We start from the raw sequence: 20,242 nt of genomic DNA on the forward strand, positions 1-20,242 counted from the left end.
TTCACAAAATTGGAAAAACTAAATGAAATGTATGATTTTCTAGACAGATACCAATTATCAAAGCTAAATTAAAATAAGGTAATCTGAATTGTCCTATAATCCCCAAGGAAATAGAAGCAGTCATTAAAATCTCCCAATCAAAAAAAAAAAAAAAAAAAAAAGCAAGACCTGGGCCAGAGTTATACCAGACCTTCAAAAAAGAGCTAATGCCAATACTTTTCAAACTATTCCACAAATCAGAAACAGAAGGCACACTTCCAGACTCATTCTATGAGGTCACAGTCACCCTGATACATCCTTGCCAGCATGTGCTCTCTCTTGAGTTTTTGATCTTAGACTTTCTGATGGGTGTGAGGTGGAATCTCAGTGTCTTTTTGATTTGTGTTTTCCTAATGACTAAGGATGTTGAACATTTTTAAAAGTATTTCTCAGCTTTTAGAGATTCCTGTTTTGAGAATTCTCTGTTTAGCTCTATACCCATTTTTTAATAGAGTTATTTGGATTGCTGGTATCTAACTTCTTGAGTTCTTTATATATTTTGGAGAGTAGCCCTCTGTTGGATGTAAGGTTGAAGATCTTTTCCCAATCTATTGGCTGTTGCTTTGTCATATTGATGGTGTCCTTTGCCTTACAGAAGCTTTTCAGTTTCATGAGGCAGCCATTGATGTTCTTTCTGTTCAGGAAGCTGTCTCCTGTACTAAGGAGTTCAAGGTTATTCCCCACTTTGTGTTCTGTTAGATTTAGTATATCTGGTTTTACTTTGAGGTCTTTGACCCACTTGGACTTGAGTCTTGTGCAGGGTGATAAATATGGATTATTTGCATTCTTCTACATACAGACATCCAGTTAAACCAGCACCATTTGTTGAAGATGCTTTCTTTTTTCCATTGTATGGTTTTGGCTTCTTTGACAAAAATCAAGTGTCAGTAGGTGTGTCTGTCTGTGGTTCTGTGCCTAGAGCCACTGACAAATTTTCTCTATCTATCTTTGTTCTGAAACACAGGCAAGGTTCCCCACATTAATCACACAAAACTGTTTCTGAATCTATCTTAAAAACAAATAATCTCAACTTTAATTCACAAACACTGTACTCTCTATTCTAGAGTCAGCTACTTTTTTCTTTTTTTCTTTTTTTTTAAAAAAAAATTCTTTTAAATTTAATTGAACTTCCTTATATATTGACAGGTGAAACAAAAAAAAAATAAGGAAAAAGCTGTACAGATACACAGATAGAGCTATGCTCTGAATGTACATCAACCTTCTAAAACCACAGCTAGTGTGAACTAGAATTTTGGATTTGTGTTTTATTTTTATTTAATCTATGTGTAAGTATATTGTCTGTATGAATGTCTGTACCCCATGTGTATGAAATTCCCATCGAGACCAGCAAAGTGTAGAAGATCTCCTGGGACTGCAGTTACAGTTTTGAGTACCATATGGATACTGAGACTTGAACCCGGGTCCTCCAACAGCCAGTGTCTTTGACCACTCATGTATCTCTCCAGGCCCCAAGAAGGGATGTTGATTAAGCAGTCTCTCAGATTCACCTTTCACAGTTTTAGTCACTGGTTGGCAGTCATCCACAAATCGTAAGTCTTTCTGCAGAGCTAGGAATCAAACCAAGACCCTAAACAGGCTGGAAGTGTATCTCCAGCACGTCTTAGGTTTAAATTGTATCGAGTAGCATGCTGAGGTCTCATGTTGCTCCACCCCATCCTTCCCAGACACGAATCCCACCTTATTATATCATTCTCACACTTTATACAGTACCCATCCATTAGTCTGAACAGTATCACCATGCTGTGTGCAGTTATTCCTTATCTTACTTATGAAGGCCCCAGTGTACAAAAGAGCAGTGATGCTGACAGTTCCGATATGACAAAGAAGAACCATAAAGTGTGTACCTCTTCAACCAGCTGGACCCCATAGTCCCTTTTCCGTGGCTGGATGGTCACGCCTCTCCCATTCACAAGCTGCGTTAGGTCAATAGGTTGAGTTGCATCAACTCGACCTAAATCAATGAGATACTGAAGTCTCCTGAGACTCAAAGGCTGATACTGGTGCCGGAAACTATGTCCTTCATTAAATCCATATTTTGGGATTCGAATGTAAAATGGAGTCTGCCCTCCCTCAAAGCCCAGCCTCGACCGGGTTCCTCTCTGCCTTTCTCCTTTATGGCCTCTGCCACACTTCCTACCTCTTCTCCGATCTCTTGGACGTCTTTCCCGTTTTCTGGAGTTGAGACTGGGCTTCAGGTTGGATAGGCTCACTCGCGGAAAGGACCGCAGCAGGTCCAGGCTGGTCCCGCAGCTGCGCGCCGTGCCAGCCATGTTCCACTGTCTTTCAAGGACGCCCCAGCTACTTTTTTCTTTTCCTAACAAATAGCAGTTTGCGTTTCCCCACAGCCGGGGAGTTCAGCTGCAGTTTTTTGTTCAGGGTTGCCGCGCTAGGAGTCATGTGGCTCCTATCAGTGCCAATCATTCACTCACTTTCTTTAAAAAAAAAAAAATACAACTTTTACTCTCAGGTGAATAGACTTAAATTTTTAGTGAACTTGTGCCCGAAATTGGTGTGCCACTTTGTTGAAGTAATTATTTAAAATGGCCTCTGGCTCAGGCTGACTAAGCTGTAGCAGCTCTGCCTAGCCCAGCTGCCATCTTTCTCCTACAGATATACCTTAAATAAGCAGTCAGTATACCTTTGTGCTTTATTTCAGGTTTTGTGCTTTATCTCTGCCCTTTCATTCTAGAGGTTTTGACTCATACCTAGTGTTCAGGGAAGGAGTATACACAGACAATCTGAAAGACTCTGGGCATACCATTATACCATACCTTTGATCCAACCATAGTGCCAGACAGTTGTCCAGTTGTCATCAAAGTTAGGCATAAAATCTGACAGTTCACCTTGAGTCTTTTTCATCATTTATAAAGGCTTGTATATGAAACTTGAATAAAATAATTTGTTATGTTTTCTTTTGTCAACTTGAAACAACCAGGAGTCACCAGGAAAGAGGAAACCTCAGTTGAGGAATTGCCTAGAAACAGTTCAGCCTACTTGAAGTATAAGGACCCAGTCCACTCTGGATGGTGCAATTCTTAGGCAAGTAGGCTCTGATTGTGTATGAAAGGTAGCTGAGCAAAGGGAGCAAGTCAGGAAGCATTCTTTCATGAGCCTTGGCTTTTCTTGATGATGGATTGTAAACTGTAAACCAATGAACTCTTCCTTCCACCAAGCAGTGTTTAGTCACTGGTGTTTATCACAAGACCAGGAAGCAAACGAGAACAGTGAGTGTATTTTTCATCATTTAATACTATTATATATGTGGTTGCTTGTATTACAGTTATCCTGACAAAATAATTTATACAATGTCCCTTTTTTTTAATAACATGGATTCATTTTTCGTTCTTGAATGACTTGGGTTAATACTAGAGTGCTCATATATGACAGACAAGTTTTGGTGACATCGAGCCAGTGATGGGGATTCACAGTGATAACAAATCACAAGTACTGTTTCATAATCTTTTGAACTCAAGTTCTCATAGAGAGCAGTTAGGTGAGACTCACCTTGTAGGTCATCAGGCCTAGAACTGAATTGGTCCTGAGTACTTTACTGGGGTCTCTTTACCACCATTCTAATATTTGCTGTATTTCAGTGTTAATGTTTGCTAGTTGTTTAAGAATTACATGCAAAAACTTACTACCACCATACATTTTTTTAAATCCTTAGTCATTGCTATGAGATATAAATATATCAATAAAATGAGTAATATTCAGGCCATATGGTACCCATGGCATGTTTTATTTAAGCTACACATATATTGTGTGTGTGGGAAAAATGTGTCTAGTTTTCAGAAATATTTGAGGTAACTTAAAAGTTAAATAACATATTATTCATCCTTTAAAACATTTGATTAGCTCTTTGAGAATTTTGTACAATATGTTTTAATCATATTTACCCTCTCCAACTCTTACTAGACAGATCTTCCTTCTCTTTAATTGCTTATATGATGCTACACCCAAGAATAGTCTATATATTAGAAAATATCATAATATACTTATTTAGAAATCTACTTTTCTTTCTTTTACTCTTAGGTGGAAAATATTAAAATGTTTTGAAACATATATTACTTAATTTCTTAATCCACTAAAACCATTGCTATACTAAAAATGGTTGCTATATTTTTTTTTGTGAAATATTCACAGGTAAAACTGTAAGTGGACTCTGTGTACCCACTCTGTCTATCAGTAAATCTGTGTTTCGAAACTCAAAGCACTGTCATTCTCTTTGTGTGTGAAACTATAAATCTCAAGTTTCTTGTGTAAAATGTTCTCCCATAGTTGGTACATCCCTTAACCACCCCCTTGGTTATAATGTTTCCTGTTGTACTAGGTTACCTGTAATGGCTACTACTGTGTAAATGTGGAATGTTGTTACCTGTGTTGGTTGGAAAATGATGACTGTGCATGTTCAGTATAGATCCAGCTTTCAAAACATCTTGCCTAAAGAAGCGCTTGCTGACAGGAGCCTGGTATGGCGGTCCCCTGAGAGGCTCTGCCAGAACCTGACCAATACAGATGTGGATGCTCAGAGCTAACCATCAGAATGAGCAGAGGGACCACAATGGAGAAGTTAGGGGAAGGATTGTAGGAGCTAAAGGAGTTTGCAACTCCATAGGAAGAACAACAATATCAACCAACCAGACCTCCTCAAAGCTCCCAAGGACTAAACCATCAACCAAAGAGTACACATGGAGGGACCCATGACTTCAGGTGTATATGTAGCAGAGGATGGCCTTATTGGGCATCAATGCGGAGGGGAGGGCCTTAGTCCTGTGGAGACTTGATGCCCTAACATAGGGACATGCTAGGGCAGTGAGGCGGGAGTGGGTGGGTGGGTGAATGAGGTCCTTCATAGAAGCAGGAGGGAGGTATGTGATAGGGGGTTTCTGGAGGGGAAACCGAGAAGGGGGACATTTGAAATATAAATAAATAAAATAACCAATAAAAAGCAGTATGATTAAAAAAAATCTTGGCTCAGAGTAGGATTCAGAACCCTGCTATGGAAAGCCACATGGATTTTTGACTCTCACCACCTCTCATTCATTTGTCCTTCTTCTCCTGTCTTACTGCCGCTCTCCGCTTCAGCTGACGTTCTAGCATCCCACTCATTTCCACGGTTTACACCCAGCCCCTGCTCCCCTCTTATCCCCTGTTACCTACGTGGTCCTTCAGTCTAAATCAGTCTCTGTCACTTCCTGGCTCTCAGCTCTCCATGGCTTTAGTTACCCAAACTCTGAAGACCCTATCAGGCCACAGGGTGCCCTGTGGGCCTCATTACTACACTTCTCTACCATAGCAGGCCTCTTAGCTTGTGTTTTGAGTACACCGAGCTCCATCATGGCTCAGAGTGTAGTTTCTCCTCTCTGCCTTGAATATACAAACCTCTCTATATGAATGCATGTACACTCTATCCTTGAAATCACAATATAAGCTTTATATACCAGGGACTTGTTAGTTCTCTTTTCCCATCCCTGGAATTGTACCTATGCACTGGAAGTATCCCCAAAATGTGAAGCAAATGGGTCTCTTTGGGGAACTATTCACCCTCATTCTTATACCTTCCTGCCCTGGACACAGTTGAGACAGACGGTGGAGACAATTCTATTTGTGGCCGGAAGGCTGTGATCACTAGTAGTGGTAGTTGTTATTGCAAAATTATAGTACACATAGTAGTCCACTACATCAATAAAGAAGCAATGACCTGATTTATCAATGTTTTTGTGAGAAACCATGGACAAATGGCAGCAAGCAATGCCGAGGGTATCACTTCCCTGGTTCCTTTGCAGTATAATTACTAACAGTTGGTTGGCTTCATCCCTTGCCTGAAGGTGCCTGGAAGCTGTCAGGCTCAAATGGATTACTATTGCAGGCTCTTCTTATCTGTCTAGGATTCTAAACACCGTTCTCTAAAGTTACTTTATACACAGACCCCTTCATAGTTTCTTCATAAATAATTCTGCCTTGAATTCTCAGTATACGAGCTTTTTACTGTTAGGCTCCTGAGTGCTACAAATGGACTCTGGTGGGTATGAGCTTGCTAGAGGTATTGCATAAAGCTATGAGGAAGGGGCCCACACCTCTGATTCTCCATTTACCCTACCTTCAGTCTTGTTTGTGTTTCCTGATGGCTGAGCCCAGCTAAATGCAGGCTGCAGCAGTCAATGGAAAGCAAGGAATGAACTCGAGAACAAATACAAGCAGGATTTGCATAAAGGAATAGGTAGGAGGGTTGCTGCAGTGGCATGAAGACCCTATTCTTGGCGTGGAGTGGAATGAGGGACCAGGGACAGATGGACAGAGAGACAAAGGGAGGAAGACAGCTCCTCAGTGGCTTTGGTCATATTCTTTTTAAAAAAATTGGTTATGTTATTTATTTATATTTTAAATGTTGTTCCCCTTGCCTGTTTCCCCTCTGCAACCCCCATCCCATCCCCCTCCCCTGCCTCTATCATGTGCTCCCCTACCCACTCCCCCACTACCCCCTTCCCTCTCTAGCACCCCCCTACACTGGGGCATCAAACCTCCACAGGACCAAGGGCCTCCACTCTCACTGAAGCCAGATAAGGCAATCCTCTCCTACATATGCAGCTGAAGCCATGGGTCCTTCCATATGTACTCATTGGTTGGTGGTTTAGTCCCTGGGAGCTCTGGGGAGTCCAGTTAGTTGATATTGTTGCTCTTCCTATGGGGTTGCAATCCCCTTCAGCTCCTTTAGTCCTTCCCCTAACTCTTCTACTAGGGTCCCCATGCTCATTCCGATGGTTGACTGCAAGCATCCTCATCTGTATTGGTCAGGGTTTGACAGAGTCTCTTGAGGGGACAGCTATACCAGGCTACTGTCAACAAGCACTTCTTAGCATCAGCAATAGTGTCTGGGTTTGGGGTCTGCAGATGGGATGGATCCCTAGGTGGCATGGTCTCTGGATGGCCTTTCCTTCAGTCTCTGCTCCACTCTTTGTCCCTGCATTTCCTTTAGACAGGAGCAATTTTGCGTTAATATTTTTGCGATGGATGGGTGGCCCCATCCCTCATTGGGGGCTGTGCCTAACCTCTGGATATGGTCTCTGCAGGTTCATATTCTTTGAGGAGCACTTGATGCTTCATAGAAGGAAGCTGAGATGTGGCAGACACGTGCATCTGGAAAAACAAACCCATAACGTCATTCGTAGGTTGGACTGTGGTCTCAGAATTGTTGAAGCCTTGAAGATTTCAATAGAACATAGTAATCCAAGTTTTTAAGTAAAAAGGAATTCAATTTCCAAAGTTTGACAACTAGTTAAAAAGCCATATAAAATGAACTAAACTGGATTTAGTTGGAGAATGACAACTTTGAGATCCTAACCTGCATAGACTTATGAACGAGCCATAGATTACAAACTGATAGCTTACTTTTTGCACCTCTAGGTCTTTATTTTCTGTCCTTAAACTCAGAATTAGGGAATTTGATCCATTTAAAAATGTTCTGGGCTGGTGAGATGGCTCGGAGGTTAAGAGCACCAACTGCTCTTCAGGAGGTCATGAGTTCAAATCCCAGCAACCACATGGTGGCTCACAACCACCCACAATGAGATCTGATGCCCTCATATGGGTGTCTGAAGACAGCTACAGTGGGCCAGAACAAGCAGGGTCCAGGTGGTGATGGTTGTGGAGGGAGTGGGGCTGGAGAAAGAGGGAGAAGGGAAGGGGAAAAATAATTTGTAATGAAAAGTAAAGATATTCTAGAACAGGGCAATTACCATCCATGTCAGGACTGAAACTCTGTGGCTCTTCAAAATAATGCCCTATATTTACTGCTCACATTAGCTATAATGCATGGAACAACTTTAAATGTGCATGCCATATTGTTAATAAGACATCGTTTATATACTCTAGGCTCTGTGTGAGATTTTGTTGAGGACAGTGAAAAAATATTTTAATTTCAAAACAAATAAACTATGAAAATAAATGTTTGCAGTTGGAAACCCGATAACCAGAAAGTCCAAATCTCAGAACTCACATGGTTAGAAAATCTAAGCTGTAGGGACAGTTCTTACCTTAGACTGTTCTCTGTGAAGAACCTGTGTGAGGCAGTATCTAGAATTGAATGGCTGCAAGTAAAGTTGACAAATGATATTGAGATTGTATCTCTCAAGGAGCAGCCATGCCAAGGGATTGAGGCCTACGTAGAGGGGTGACCATAGTCCAACATACTGTATGCCACATCATGTATAACTTGAGCACAGGTGACCTCAAAGCCTGACGCCACAGTGACACACTTCCTCCAACAAGGCCACACCTACTCTAACAAGTCCACAACTCCTAATATTGCTACTCTCTATGGGTCAAGCATTCAAGCACGTGGGTCTACAGGGACCGTTCTTATTCAACTGACCAAATCTTTCTAAGACAAATTTAAAGGAAGTCACACAACAAGGGGGACAGGCCAGTGTTGTTCTTTCTAACTGGGATCAATGGTTCAGGGACTAGGAATGGTGGCTGTCATGACAACTCAGCAGAGTCTCTAGGCGCCCATCCTCTCTGCCTCTCTCACACAAGCTTGTGGGTATATGGTGCTGAGCTTGTAAGACAAGGCGTCTGCATTGGAGGAGTCTATGATGTGTGTCCCTCAACCCTATCAGAACAGCCCCTAAAACCTGCAAGACGGGCTGAGCAACAGCTCGCCCAGCCACGTTACAGCATAAAACATTGAAAAGATTAATTTAAATGTCAATAAAATAACCACCAGAGCTCTGATCTCCAAATAAACCTAGTTTTGTGTGTCCTATAGGTATTATATGTATGAGATTTTTTTTTTCCAGCACAGCAGATCTATCATGGAGATTTAGGTCTTATCCCTGTAGGACCTTAAAAGTAGTGTTGATCCTGCAAGTTGGGTCTTGAGAATCCTTTGGGATTCAGAATAAAGTTCCAGGTCCTTCATGTATGACATGAACTCTCTCATGTTCTCTTCTCCCTTGCCCTCCCTCCTTTCTCTTTCCCCACCCTCCTTCTTGCCCTAACATTGATCCCAGATATGAAAGCAGTGTCAAATGCTCAGTAACTAGAAGATAGTTCTCTACAGAATTTTCAAGGACGCCACAGTGAATTAGAAGATGGATGGAGTGAGTCACTTAACAAATGTTTATATGTGATGTGTCTACATCGTTCAAGCACCAATGACCCATTAGTCAACAGAGCGTTGTTTCCTCACACATTTCACCACGGGGTGTAGAAGGTGAACACACAAATGTGTAACATGCCAGAATTAACATGCTTGCATTGGCTGGTATTTTCAGCCTGATAGCATATAGAATCAAGCCTCTGGGCTGGTGGGAGGGATTATCTATATTAGGTTAGTTCAGGTGAGAAGACCCACCATAAATGGGAGCAACGACTATTGGGCTGGGGTACTGGGATGTACTGAGGCCTGCATCTTTCCAAACTCCGACATAGCTGTAGCCATTTTGTTCCATGCCTGTCAGCTATTTCATACTGTTGCTGTATTTTCATACTGTTGCCACTCACTGACACGGAAAAATAATGCCTCAGACCAAACGCCCTGTTGTGTTCTATGTGTTCTGAGGTTTGTTAATCTTAAGAAATTTGACAACCGTAAGCTCCAATTAGGACCAATCAGACTGAAGGTCAGTTAGAACTGTTCTGTCTAGCTAGCCAAAATAGCTTGAGTAAGAGCTGACCACCAGGCAGCACTTCCTGCACCTGCACATGAGCTCATTGTGGTTTTTCCTTTATAAGCCGGGCCTGAGAAATGTTCGGGCTCGTAGCCTCAGTCTCTGAATTCTTAGCTATGGCCTTGATTGATTGGTCTTAGGGTGTGCATTCTATAAACTGTGTCTGTCTCACTGAGATGGTTGTTTGTGTGGTTTGTGGGGTGACTCCTAGATCCTAGCAGAGTGAATAAAATTGAGAAAGCAAGCTGATAGCTTGCAAGCATCCATTTTCCTACTTCCTGACCATGCATACACTGAGACGAGGTGCCTCCTGCCCTTGCTGCTGTGATTTTCCCACCATGATGCTGCACTCCCCAACTGTGAAACAAAACGAACCCTTTCTCTCTTAAGTTGCTCTTGTCAAGGTTGGTTTTTTCTTTCTTTCTTTCTTTCTTTCTTTCTTTCTTTCTTTCTTTCTTTCTTTCTTTTCTTTTTTTAAAAAAATCACAGCAGCAGGAAAAGTAACATACTACTGTGAAGATAAAAAGCCTCTAAAGATGGGAGAGTGGTCACAGAGGTTCTGGTTTAAAGAGATCCATTCAAAAGCTCTCTAGACCCTTCAGAGATGAGAACAGAGTAAACTACAAAATAGGAATAAAGCAAGAAGCAGAGCTGGAGACAAGAACAGCTGTGCCAAAGCCAGAAGAAGTAACTTCTGAGCCAAAGCGAAGAGACCAGTGAAGGAGAAAAGGTTAGAGGAGAGGACCAGAGAGGGAGCAAGCACCACTAAAGCAAGGTGGGCCCAGCAGGCTTTGAAATGCTGAGGAGTGTGCGTTTTTCTGTGGTTTGTTTATTCACTTTACATTCCTCTCACATCTGCCCTCCCAGTCTCTCCCTCCCACAATCCTCCCCACCCCCTCTCTCCTCTGAGTGGATGGGGTCTGAGATGTCTGGGGTCTAGGCACATCCTCTCCCACTGAGGCCAGACAAGGCAAGGCAGCCCAGCTAGAAGAACATATCCCATGTACAGGCATCAACTTTTGGTATAGCCACCATTCCAGTTGTTCGGGACCCACAGGAAAGTAAAGTGGCACATCTGCTACATATGTGGGGAGGGGCCAGGCCAAGCCCATGTATGTTCTTTGGTTGGTGGTTCAGACTCAGAGCCCCAAGGGTCCAGGTTAGTTGACTCTCTGTTGGTCTTCCTATGGAGTTCCTATTTCCTTCGCCACACAATCCTTCCCCCTACTCTTCCATCTGAGTTGCTAAGCTCTATCCACAGTTTGGCTGTGGGTGTCTGTATCTGTCTGAGTCAGCTGGAAAGGAGTGTGCCTTTTACTTCCAGCATGCTGAAAGTTGTGAAGGAAAGAGTCATGTTCAAATACAATTCATCATTGTTGTTGCTCTGTGGAGAAGAGACTAGTGGGGAACAACAGTAGATCGTGTGAGGATAGGTTTTGTCACTGAACGCAAAGGGCATTATACAGTCAATGAATACATGGAATACTTACTGTGAACTCTTGTAGGGATGGTGGTTACAGGCATAAACAGGAAAAGGGTCTTGCTTTCAGGAAGTTTACACTTCAAAGTTACCCTTACTTTGCTTTATATAGCATTACTGTGTTTCTCACTGTCTGACCCTGATGGGTAGAGGCCTCCCTGTCCTCCTGAGGGCCAGGAGGGCCACAATGAGGATTTCACACAGGCTGTTTAAAATGGAGCAATTTTCACATTGGTGGTTCAGTTTCAGAAAAGCGTATGTAGAATTTAAATTATTTTCTTCATTTTTCAATGCCCATGTTCTTCTGCAAAAGATTCATAATGAGAGACTCTAACTTAGACTTGGAAAATCAATAGCTGGTTCTTACAATGAGTCTTGGAAAAATTTAAAGAACTATCTTAGAATGGATATATTCAGTCACAGAAATCCTTATCAAATGTACTTTTTATTTTTATGTAAAAAATTATGTCAGCTCTTGGTGATGAGATGCTGTCTGAGGCCTGACTTTAGGAAGGCGATTTCAACAAGCTCAGTTAAGGGTGAAGCTTTTTCAACAATGGGCTAGGGGTCCAGTTTTGACAAGAAACTTGTAGCTTACAATTTTGACAAGAAATTGTAGCCTACAATTTCTTTTTATTGAGGCCTTTTTTTTTTTTTTTTGAGACCAGGTTTCTCTGCATAGCCCTGGCTGTCCTGAAACTCACTCAGTAGACCAGGCTGGCCTTGAACTCCGAGTGTCTCTCCCAAGTCCTGAGATTACAGGTATGTGCTATCACTGCCCTGATTTGTTGAAGTCTTAATATGGTAAATCGGAGGTCTCAGATTTTAAGGGATATTTTATGTGCTCCAAAGTGTTTGCTTGGCCTTAAACCTTAGTTTCTATCTATAAGTACCAGTATATTATTCACTTAGACAAGATAATGGCTTTCTGAACTATATTTGGTCACACCTCAGGCTCTGAGAAGAAAAGATAAATACATTACTTACTAGTATCTGGGTAGCTCCAAAGATAAGAGCCAGGACTCTCTATTGAGAGAAAAAATGGAATAACTTCCTTTACTTTGAAGCAAGTATATAATTGAAAAGTCACTAAAGTTTAGTTTGTAGATCTCATTTTCCCTACAAGCCAAGTGTGAATCACAGCCAATAAGATTTTAAATGATGAATAAGTGTTAAAAAAAAACCATAGCACATACTTGCAACCTAGTAGGAAATTATTTACTAATAAATTATTGTGGAACTGAGAGAGTTAATTTTCACTTGTATATCAACTCCATTAGGATTGTGCTGATTCAGAGTTAATTACAGGAAAATCTGGGAGGTCCATAGCAAGGCAGGGAGGTACTACCTGTGTGGACTGGGAGGATCTTTCCTGTCTCACTGATACATTTATCATAGATGAATCTGTTTTAACTTAATTATTCTGTACTTTGGAAGTTGGATCTCATTTCTGGCTTGTGTATTCCATGTCAGTTGTGTAGTGAGTGGAGTGTACATCTCTCTGCTTCTGCCATAAGCCGTTGGTCGTGGACCCTTTCATTATCCCAGACTGACTCTGTGAGTTACTAGAAATTGCTCACTCAATACATTACTGGTTATGTCATGTGTATATATGTGTAAGTTCCTAGTGTTTCCTGGTGACTTTAGCCAGAAATAAGTAATCTCCCTAACTTCCTTTGCTTCAAAGCCCTTACTCTGATACAATAATGAAAAAGGTCTTGTTTGGTGGTTATCCATAGCCATGTGTAACAATCATTGTAAACAAGCCACATACAACTCTTTAAAAGAGTTGAGGCAGGCTTTTTTCTTTGCCATGCACAGTAGATATTTAGTGACTATTTGACATTTGGATGAATTCATGGTTTCATGATTGTGTGTGCACACTTGCATTGGTTGCACCCTTGCTTTTTATTTCCAAGGGCGATGTCTCCAATCAAAACATGCAGCTGTGTTTGGAAAGAAAGCCGCCAGTGTCTTTTCTACATATATGAAGCAGATTTTCAGTTCAAAAAATGTAGCTATTTGGAGGAATGAATTTGTTTTTTTTTTTTTTACTCTTAATTCACAGTTGGCCTAAAGAGATGAGCAGAAGTGTGCTCATCTCTTGCACACACACCAGGTGCTCTATTAGCTGCTGATGTTTCTAAGCATTTCACAGCCGTGCCGTACTTTTGACATCTCATCATAGAAAAGCCATCTCTGCTTTCCCCTTCCAGTGATTCTCTGTGTTATCTCACGGGATCGTACCTTCTCTGACCATCAACTCAACAGTAGTAATGGACAGCGATTCTGTGTTGTCAGTCTGAGCATGTGCAAAAATGTTCAAGTGGGGATATGATATTTACATCTCAAATTCATTAACATTTTCCTTAACTCCCCCAAAGACAGGCACTTCACTGTGATATGCAGATCCCAGTCATGTCACATCCACTGGTCACCTGTTCTTGTGAACAAGTGGCCTTAACTCTCACTAAGACTTAGTTTTCTTGCGTATAAAGAATCTGTGACTGTCCTTTCTAGTTTAGGTAGGTTAATGCATGTTGTTTAAATGATAAGGAGATGCTGTAGTGTTAGAGCTGACGGCTGTCAATCTAACCTCATGGCACAGGGTATGCTTTCAGTAGAGAAGCTATAGTAATAACGACCGTGGTAATGGTGACGCTTGCAAAGCTATTGATAATGGTAAGGTGACTGCAATCGTTATAGTCATTGGATAACATTTATTATCTACCTCATAATGCCTTAGGTAACTCCAGCAGCAGATTCAGTCCTCTCTGGCTTGCATTTGCAGCATAAACATTTGGTTTGCATATTTTGCCTAGAAAACAATTTGGTACAAGAATTTCCATTTCTCCCATTACCTTCTTCCATTAACTAAGAAGTGTGTTATCTTGTTTTTCTCATCCAAACATCACTTTTTAGTTTATTCTCATCAAATCTCTGTAAGCATATATTTTTCACAACCTACTTTAATACAGGTTCAACCTCCCCTCTAGCCCACCACTCACCAGAGGCAGTGGAAGAAAGGTTATTAGGACACGGGAGAAGTGGGCCTGTTTAGACATAGTTCTCTGGGGTAAAATCTAATCTTTATTGTTCTCAGTACAGTCCACTAGAAAACACTAAAAACAAATCAGCAGCTGCAGTCCAGTTCACTTGGCAGACACCATACACAAATCAATAAGGGCAGTTCAACCCTGAAGAAACCTCAAGGCATAGTGATCCTCTCGAGTCTGCAGAAGCAGCAAGAAGCTGCAGGAATTTCATGAGATGTTCTTTAGAGAGTTTCTCTCTATGAAGTCTCCACAAGTGAAGCTCAGCAACACAATGTTGTGGGGCGATGGACCGTACCACCAGACAGGAAACCTGGTAAGGTTGAATGGATTCAGGAACCCAGGCAATTCACATAATTAAGAATGATAGGCATTTAAATCTACACCTAACCAGGTTCCTGCCCTGGAACATGTGACCACAACACCCCATTGAGAGAACTGTGACAATCAGTCACATAGGGACAATACCTGAAGTCCTTCTACATGCAGATGTGGCATCCCTAACATCTCAGACCAAGCCATCAGAAAGCATCTGCCTCTAGATCCTGCCAGATGTTTATAAAATCCTATCCACAAGGAGTAAAGTGCACAAGTTATTTCACCAAAGGTCATCTGAGAGTTCCTGTCCAGGGAAGAGTACTTAGAGGCTTTTATTGCTGGATTTCCACCCAACCAGCCTGTGTGGGAATTTGACCACAGCCACTTCCTGTTTGACTTCCTGGCACAGGCTCAGAAGCAGGAGTGGCAGGGAAGAGACTGGGCAGCCCACCTTGCTTCAGCTTCCCCTCAGAGAGCTGTATCTCTTTGGCCACTCCAGCCAGGCTAGAGTACCTTCAGATTCCTGTGTACAGTGCCCACAGACAAGCAGAATGAAAGGTGAACCTTTCATTGCATGCATTCCTGGAGCACGGGGGAGTCCGTCAGTGGCCACATCCTCACAGACAAGCAAGTCTTCTCTCCCTATGCCAATAGCTTCTGTCTAATGGACGGTGGCTGGAAGTCGTCTCTCACACCATCAGGAAGTTGGCTGGCTTGATCTTCTGCAGGTCTTGTCGAGATAACCACGGGTGCTATGAGCTCATGAGTCCAGCAGCCGTGTAATATCCAGAAGACGGCATTTCGCAGCGTATCCCCTTGGTGGGGATGGAGGCTTACTGAAGACGCCCAATTCCGAGCTCACACATGGCTTTTCTTGGCATTTTTGAATAGTTGTGTATCTCTGCACTGACTGAAGTCCACTGTAAAAAGAAGCTTCTCCCACTCAGACTGAAAACACTCAGGGCAATGAGCACAAACATCTATATTTATAAAGAAATTTGACAATATGATCATTTAGCAAAATAACAACAGCAGGTTCTACCTAAGGGCCTTCCCAGCCATGAGCTTTTGACCAGGGTTAGAGTATTGGGATGAAATCCCCTCTTGTCAAGAAGGTCACCTCAAATCCCATCAGAAAGTGGTTTTGCCGCTGCTATGCCTGGACACATTTTACTGGCAAGTTGGCGGGCAGCCTACAGGGTCCGGGGCAAGGTAAGACCATTCATGTCCTTTCTCCCCAGAGTCATACAAAGCATCTTTTACCTCTATGAAACCTAGTCAGAAGGGAGGCTAAGGGTATTTCTATGTCCTACTGCCTCAAATTGTGGCATCTTCAGCAATAGGGTATTACAGTGTTGTTATGGAGGGCAACCCCAGGCAGCAGTGATGGTTTGTGTTTATGGAAAGAATGTTTTAAAAATTTGGTTACATACCTTTGGGCTCACCGCTTTGGCCTCATTACTGCCTTAGTGAGCTTGGCTTCTGAGCAGTGTAAAGCCAAGTCAATCAGAGGTGAGACTGCTGTTAATTCAGATAGGAGTTGTTACAGAAGAGTAAGAAATCGCATTTCTAGGCAGAACTCACAGTAATCCACGGTACCTTCATGTTGTCAGGCTTCCGGGGCTCCGCAGCAAAGCAGGGATAGGAAGGCTGGAACCTGAGCGTGGATGGACAAATGGATAAATCTGAGGATGTCTGACAAGAATAATAGCTTCTTTATCTCACAAGCCAGTGTCTGCTGGGCTCTGAGGCAAGGCAATTTTCTATCAATTCTGTAGTTCACAAGCTAATTAGATTTTTAAAGCTGATGTTACCTGAAGAGGTTTAAGTGTCTTTGATATTATTTTTAAATAGGTTTTCCCACCATTTTCTTTTGTGAACTAAATCTATTCTGCACTTACACAAAAACAAAAAATACCATGCTGGAAATCGGTGTGTACCTGCTTTTGTTGGAGTAGACAGTCTGCATTCAGAACCAAAGTATATTTAACCACAAAGAGACATAATTTTCTTGGTTATATGAGCCACAGCTTAAAAAAAATCAATGCTTCTATAAACTTTAATAAAAATCAGCTCAAGGCACATTTTGTGCTATTGAATTCTAACATCAGTGATTTTTTTTTTTTCCAGCAGGAAGAACTTCCAGGAGACTAATTCTGTCTGCTTTCTTTTGATGTGAACACAGTTGTCAGAATATAAAATGATCTCTTTAGGAAGAAAAAAATAAAAATGAGTACACCACCACAATGTTAAACATCTTTCAAAACCTATGGTACAGTTCAATGCCAAGAGTGAATCCTGATAACGATGTGCCAGTCCTATTGGCTCACCAATTATAATAGACACACAAGAAATTACTGAGAGGAGGAAGTATGGGGAGCCATAGAGTCCACAGGGATTCTCTGTATGTCGCCTCATGTCCCCCCCCTGTAAACTTAAACCTGCTCTAAAAATGGAGTATAGAATTCTTCTGTTACCATTGAAAGGTCACTGAATTTACCACCCTGGAACTATTGGTTTTTAAATTTATGATACAGAGTATCATTATACCCATGGTAATCCACTGGCTCTGTGATTTCTATCTCAATAGAAATATAAAATATATTAATTAAAAACTATTAACATATTAATTAAAAATTAAAAGGCATTAATTAAAACATTGAGAGATTCGTAAATACCTTTTTTTTTTCACCTCGGGGTTTCTCATCACCTTTATTTTACTGGCAATACTTTATTATGTGTAATATGCGTAATATGGCTTCCAAAAGGAAAATATTGAGTATAACATTTTTGAGAGTTCAGCTATGAAATGTTATTTTCCGAGGATGAGTACTTATCAGGCAGAGGACATTTAAAAATTAGCACCATGGGAGTCAGGTAACTGACTCTCTCAGGATGCTATTCCATCTCTCTAGGAAAAAACAGATAGTTCAAGAAGGTGTGTTGATTCTCTGTGATCACCCCATATCCAATCACCTGTCTAATTTTGTTGATTCAGGATTCATAATTGGGTTTGCTTTTCCCAAACTTTTAATGCTTTCCTCCCACTGTCCTAATTCATAGCCTGCTGATTTCATTGCTGGACAGGTCTCTCATGACAGTACTGTTATAAAGATATAGTTATCTGCTGATATACACCCAGCAAGGTTTGTTCTGTTTGGGGCAGCACTATGTTCTTCTGGGACGGACAGTCTTCCTGGGAGACAAAGCTTTTCCTATAGAGCCTGGAGAATATCTACCAAGTGGAGACAAGCAGCTCATTGGCTCTGGGAAAATGTTGACAAGGGACTTGGAGTGCTGGTTGGTTTTTCTTCTTGTCTAATTAGTAAGCTTGAGACTCAGACTCAGAAATTGGACTCTCACCTGGGCCTCTGTTTCTATAGAGTCTATTCCTTCATGTTCCCTGTCTCTAAGCAACTTGCCATATCCTGTTTGGAGAGCCAAGTCTTAGTTCTGCCACTTTCTTCAGAATGTGAACCCTGAGCTGATGTCAAAGCAGTCTTCAGATCTCCAGCTCCTTTCATCTTTGTTGACTGCAATAACTTCTTTCTTCTGGGCTGGTTCCACTCTTTGTTAGCAGTCTTCCTCAGCAGATAATTCATGGCTCTGGCATCTCTAACAACTTGGGGTATCGAAGGCAACTTCGACTTTACAGCTTCTTGTTCCAATGTCTGGGATCACACATGATCTTCTGGGCTCCGCCAAAGGGCTTGTTTCACTTCTCCAGCTCTACCCTCTGTAGCACTATAAGCTCAGGTTGATCCACTCCACTGCTGCTGCTGTTCTTGGTGACCATCTCATGGTACTGACATCTCCAATACACTGGGGTCTTCCACTGCAACTAGACTTCACCAATAGCCTCTCATAGGCTCTCTTCATGGTGCCAAGCCTCAACTCCTTTGCATGACTCCTTCAGTCCTGGGCCATCAATTGCAACTGAAGCTGCACCTCCACCAATGGCCTTCCATGACCTCTCACAGTGCCAAGTCTCAGCTGCTTTTCATGACCCCTTCATGCCTTCAAAACCAGTACCACCTGGGTGACTCTTATACACTACTGCAGCACAAGGCACAATCTTTGTTATCTCTGGAACACAGCTTCTTCCTGTTCTCAGAAAACACTTCCCAGAAGACTTCACCTCAGTGATGCTGGCTCCAGCCAACCAGCATCAGTTGTGCCAGAAGTCCCTTCTGTTTTTACACTAAAGCCAGAGCCACATGGCCAAAGCTGCTGAGTTCTGCTGCTTGCTCGAGCTAGAACATGGCTCTCTTGTTCTATTACATTATTACCAGACTTCTGTTTTCCCACTCATTCACTGCCTAAGCTTGGCTGAAACTTGTTCTTTAGATTGACCTTGAACTCGGGGATTCATATGGCTCTGTTTCCTGAATACTGTGATTAAAGGCCTGTACTATCTTACCTGGACCTAAGCTTTTCATGGCCACTATGCCTCAAGATTTCCATGTCAAGATCTAGGTCAGAAACTTGTATCTTCCAGCTCAAGATCTCGATTCTGGATTGTAGTTTATTCCAGATAGAGTCAAGTTGACAGCCAGGAATAGCCACCACAGCTGGCTCTGTAGACTAATGCAAATCACCAGGTTGTTAAACAACACACACAACAGCCTTCCAGATAAGCAGGTGTTAGTTCCTTCCACTGGGGGGGAAAAGCCTGCGTATTTAACAATTCTAGTTTCTCTAGTGAGAACATGGACTTCTTGTCCTTCTACACTGGGTGTGTTTGGGTCTGAAAAGAAAAGTCAAGATTTAGGGCAAAGCACTAGTTTTTTATGCAAAGGAACTTTAATCCAGCAACATGGCTGCTCTGGTAAGAGATCACATCTAAAGGCCTTCTAGGTCTATGTGATCTGGCTAGAACCACACACCTTTAATCCCTCTGGCTGGAATACAGACACACCCTCAGAACACATCTTTAATCCCAAACAATGAAGGTAATTTTGGTTTGTAGAAGGAAGTAGCCATGTTTGAAAGTGACACTAATTGAGGGGGCAAAGTTATGAACCAGAGAAAGATTTGACAGGATGAGACAGAGCTAGGATACACCCAACTCTCTGACAGAATGAGACAGAGCTAGGATACACCCAACTCTCATGAGAAGAGTCAGGAAAGAGAGATGATTTAAGAGAGTAACACAGAAATGAAAAAAAGGGGGAGAGAGAGAGAGAGAGAGAGAGAGAGAGAGAGAGAGAGAGAGAGAGCAGTTTTACCTTGACAGTTTAACAGACAGGTTGCAGGTAAAGACCAAAAGAGCCAGAGACTGAAAAGGGGTCAGAAGATTAGAGCAGAGTGACAGAGTTAGTTTGAGGCCAAGCAGAGCAATTCAGTCAGAAGCTGAGAGAAGCCAGTTTGAATCAGTCAGCTTGGAGTGGAGTTTGAGTCAGAACAGCTGAGTTCAACCAGCCAGTCCTAATCCAGGAAGAGCTAGAAAGGGGGACTTTATTCAACATTAGCCTCCAAGATGACAATTATATTTTGTGAATAGAAGTTACATTTACATTAGTAAGTTTTAAAACTCTAACTTATTGGTCCTTTATCAATTTCCTTCTCAGAGATTGACAAGAATTTCCCCCCTGAAATTAGAATTTAGCAGTATTAGATGCATACATTTAAAGAGTTACACCTCAGTTAGTTCTGACAAA

At 41.9% G+C, this 20,242-nt stretch overlaps 1 pseudogene; it reads right to left on the minus strand.

The window, feature by feature from the left end:
- Positions 1 to 1,826: 1,826 nt before the first annotated feature.
- LOC114626321 lies at positions 1,827 to 2,338 on the minus strand (annotated as a pseudogene).
- Between the last annotated feature and the right edge of the window lie 17,904 nt (positions 2,339 to 20,242).

The sequence above is a fragment of the Grammomys surdaster genome, unplaced genomic scaffold, assembly GCF_004785775.1.
Source record: "Grammomys surdaster isolate TR1022 unplaced genomic scaffold, NIH_TR_1.0 233, whole genome shotgun sequence".
Lineage (NCBI taxonomy): Eukaryota > Metazoa > Chordata > Mammalia > Rodentia > Muridae > Grammomys > Grammomys surdaster.